This window comes from Theropithecus gelada, chromosome 11 (genome assembly GCF_003255815.1).
Source record: "Theropithecus gelada isolate Dixy chromosome 11, Tgel_1.0, whole genome shotgun sequence".
Lineage (NCBI taxonomy): Eukaryota > Metazoa > Chordata > Mammalia > Primates > Cercopithecidae > Theropithecus > Theropithecus gelada.
Genome location: NC_037679.1, coordinates 72,692,939 through 72,697,127, shown reverse-complemented (window position 1 = coordinate 72,697,127; position 4,189 = coordinate 72,692,939). Strand labels below are relative to the sequence as shown.

At 42.7% G+C, this 4,189-nt stretch overlaps 1 non-coding gene across 1 annotated transcript; it reads left to right on the top strand.

Moving 5' to 3' along the window:
• Positions 1 to 1,970: 1,970 nt before the first annotated feature.
• On the top strand, positions 1,971 to 2,034 carry LOC112635671. Its single transcript, XR_003122006.1, has one exon. It is a non-coding gene; the product is annotated as a U7 small nuclear RNA (small nuclear RNA).
• The last annotated feature ends 2,155 nt before the right edge of the window (positions 2,035 to 4,189 follow it).

The following is a 4,189-nucleotide window of genomic DNA, read 5'->3' as shown; positions in this document are numbered from 1 at the left end:
ATGGGTATAGTAAGAGTGCCTGAGAATTCGCAATACCACATGTAAAGCATCAAGTATATAGAGCAAGAGCTTGATAAGTGGCAACTAATGAAACTTTAAATATTAAATTAAAATTTAAGAGGAAAAATTGTCTCAGGTCTATCTGAGTTTCGGTATCTGTGATAAAAAGAACAGGAGCTGTGTTATTGCTCACTAGCCCTATCTATGTACCAGGGATCGTGTATTTGTTTACTATGCATTTCGCATATTTTCTTCTAGTACAACATGCTTGATTGAGTTTAATTAGTCAATATTTAATGAGAACTGACCATGTACCAGACACTGTTCTAGGTGCTGGGAATATAGCCAAGAACAAGATGAACAGGAAGCCCTGTTTCTTGTCTAGAGAATTCACAGTCTAGAGCTCTATATTCAGGAAGAAATTGAGCTTAGCAATCACAAACGTATTGATTTTAGATCACTCCTCTCCCACCTTCAACCCAATCAAAAAAATGCTCCTAGTATAGTACAAAGTATGCCGATTTTTGAAACAAAAATTTTAGGTATGGTGGGATAGGGAGAGGCATCTACTGTTCAAGCCTCACCAACTCCACTGCCACTCAAGGTCTTTAGCAAAGAGGAAGGAAAAAGGAAACTGGAATTTGGAAGACAATGGGGTGCATCAAATGGAGGAAGGTGCCTTCCCCACAAACCACGGAAACACACATGCATGCTCACACACGCACACAGGCATACACACACGCACACACACCTCAATTATACCTTGAGAAGCAGAGCTAATGGAAGCTAGATTGATTCAAAGATAACAATTAGGGAACAATTTTATTCCCTGCTGTGATTGAGACACACAGTTTATTTTTAATTTGTATCCATAATAAAAAATAATAATTAAAAGGGCTGGCAAATTGCAGCTTTTGCCAAGAAATTAGATTTACACTGCCCACCTTAACCCCATCAGAAACGCGATCTTCTCTCCTGCCTTCCATCTCTTCTGCCAGCACAACCCCATCGCGACTCGCTCCCGCTTCAAAGCCACAGACCCCATTTTAAATATAGAGATTCATTAATTAAAGGAGATGGGAAGTGAACTTTTTTTTAGCATCTACTATGTGCTGGGTATGATGCTAAATACATTCACATCGATTATTCCATTTAACCCTCATGACAACCCCGTGAAGAGAGAATCCCAGTTTACCCTCATCTTACAGAGGTGGAAACAGATGTATAGCTATTTGCTGAAGGTTACACAGAGAGAATAGGACAGGGCTGGGTCTGAGCCAAGGTCTGGTTGACCAGATTTATTCTTCTAATTGCCTTTCCTGAGGGTGGGTGTTAAGCTTTGTCCTCCTTGACAAAAAAGTTGCCTTACCCACAATAGAATTTGCCCTAATTTATGCTTGGAGTTGCATTTCCACTCCAAGGCTGAAGTGTGAAGCAAACAGCTGGAAGGAAGGTTTACCAGCATTCATGTCCTCAGACCTTGGCTGATTTTCTAATATGGTGTGTCAATTGATTATTATAAAATAATTAGGGGAAGCTGGAAGGAAGAGGAAGAGAAGAAAGAAAATGAGGAAGAATAAGAAGAGGAAGAGAAGGGAGAAGGAAGGATGGAGGGAAGAAAGAACAGAAGGGAAAGAAAAGGAGGAGGAAGAAGAGAAGAATAAATGAAAAGAGAAAGAGAAAGAAGACAAGATAGAGAGGAGGATGGAGAAAATTAGGAAGAGGAGGAAGGAAAGAGCCTCAGTCCAGGCTGCTTGGTTTCCAACATCTCTTCATTGGCACGATGTCCCAATCTTGCCTGTATTTGCATGCTTAGTTCAGAGCCTTCCTCCCCCAGGAAGACCTCCATAAAGTTAACCCCTAACTGAAAACAGCTGTCTTCCTGATGCCTCATAGCATTTGGTATCTTTCCTATGGTAGTTTATACCTTAGTGCTGTGGTTATTTGTGCAACTGTCTATCTCCCCTACTAAGTGTTACAGCTTTTTAAAAGAATTTATCTAGCAGGTTTTCAGTTTTTACTAGAAAATCACCTACATGAAAAGGGGAAAAGCCCAGCCATGGTGGCTCACACCTGTAATCCCAACACTTTGGGAGGCTAAGGTGGGTGGATCACCTGAGGTCAGGTGTTCACAACCAGCCTGGCCAACATGGTGAAACATCGTGTCTACTAAAAATACAAAAAATTAGCTGGGCATGGTGGTGGGTGCCTGTAATCCCAGCTACTTGTGAGGCTGAGGCAGGAGAATCGCCTGAACCCGGGAGGTGGAGGTTGCAGTGAGCCGAGATCACGCCATTGCACTCCAGCCTGGGCAACAAGAGTGAAACTCCATCTCAAAAAGAAAAAAAGCGGGGGTGAGGGCGGGGGAAAATCCTCCTCTACTAGGTTTTGAGGTCCCCCAAATTTGGGACCTGTCTTTACATCCTCCAAGGTGCCCAGCACTGTGCCTCATGCTTTTTCTTGGAAATCTCCTCCTTCTCTCATGGAACCTTCCTCCTTAGCCCATCATGCCCCTTGATTAAACTTCTTGAAAGAGGTGGGAGAAGGGAGATAATCAATTAATAGTTAATGGTAATAGATAAGTGACGTCGGTACTGGTGGTGATGATGATGATAATAATAATAATTATTATTATTCCAGTTGTTGAATGCTCATAGCTGAGATATTGAGGTCATTGGCATAATAATATAAGTGTTATGCTCTCTCTACCCACCTGGGTTCATTCAAATCTCATTTCTACCACTTACCAGTTGTGTGACCTTGGCCAAGTTCCTAAGCCTTCTGTGCCTCAGTTTCTCATCTGTAACAGGATTTTTGTAGATAATGAGTGACATAATGCATTTACAGCATTTAAGACAGAGCCTAGAATATAGTTAGGACTCAATAAGTGGAGGTTCCTATCATCATTATTATTAATCATAGCTACTAACTTCTCCTCCAGAATAATAGCCACAAATGCCCCTTATTGAGTGCTTTGCCAGGTACTGTGCCATGCTTTTTTATAGGCAGGATTTCATTAATCTTCAAACCAACCAATTATTAACCCATTCTACAAACTTTCCCAGCTCATAAGTGACAGAGCTAAAATAAGATATCAGAATCCAAGAATCAAGATTCTTTCCCTGAGAGGCAAGAAGGAGGAAAGCCCAACTGAAGAGGCTTGAGCAAAATGACATCAGGAGATCTCTAAAAACTGTAGGATTATGTGTAACTCACATTAGAAGGTCCCGGGTTCTGGGTTGGCTTGGCCTCTGTCCTTGGTGCTGAAAATTGCTCCCAGCCAAGACCCTCAGTACCACATCTCCATGGAGCCAGGGGGCCCTCAGCATCTCCTAGAAGCCCATGGCTTTATCCATGGGTTCTGTCAACTAACTAATTTGGACCCAAAGTGCTGGTTGTTGCAACTTGTCAGGATCCCTTGATTCCTGACCACAGATCCAAGCCCTACCCCAGCCACCACCAACCACAGAAGTGTCTATCCTGAATTCAGTCCTCCTTAACGATATTCACCAGGCAACTGCAAATGTCACAAGCCCTTTACACATACAGAGTATCAAAGGCTGTGTGTTCTCCTGGAACCTCAGCACAGACATGATACCAGATCCCTCCTGGACAAGGCAAAATTCTCCCTGTTCAAACCAGGATGAAGAACATCACCATCACAGATGAAGTAGACATCTGCCCCTTTGGTCTGGCAATAGGGGCAGTAGAACCTTAGTCTTCAGGATCTAGAACTACTTCCCTTTCAGCTCAACAAAGCCTAATGTTCCTTTACCAGGAAACCAAGATCAAGTTTAGGAGGTAAAATATTGGGCTGGTCTTGTGTCTAGTCTAAGATGTGAATGACTGATAGCTATTTCTATTTCTGGAACAATAGAAAATGCAGGTGTCTGGAAGTCAGAGAGACCCAGGGTAGTGCCACTTATCACCTCGAACATGTGCACAGAAAGGACCTGACCTATGCTTGGTGCAGGATGGGTGATGGTAAGTCAGTCCATCTCTCCAGGCCACTTCTTCTCTCTGTAGTCCTCAATCTGCCCCCTCCTCTCTCCTTATGCTCCTTCTTTACAAACACTCCTCTTGCTCACTCAATTGCCTAAAAACGAATGGCCTTTCTGTCCCTCCTAATCAACATCTTTGGAAAGGAGTTATTTCATTGATTACCATCCTGGTGGATATATTTGTTTGA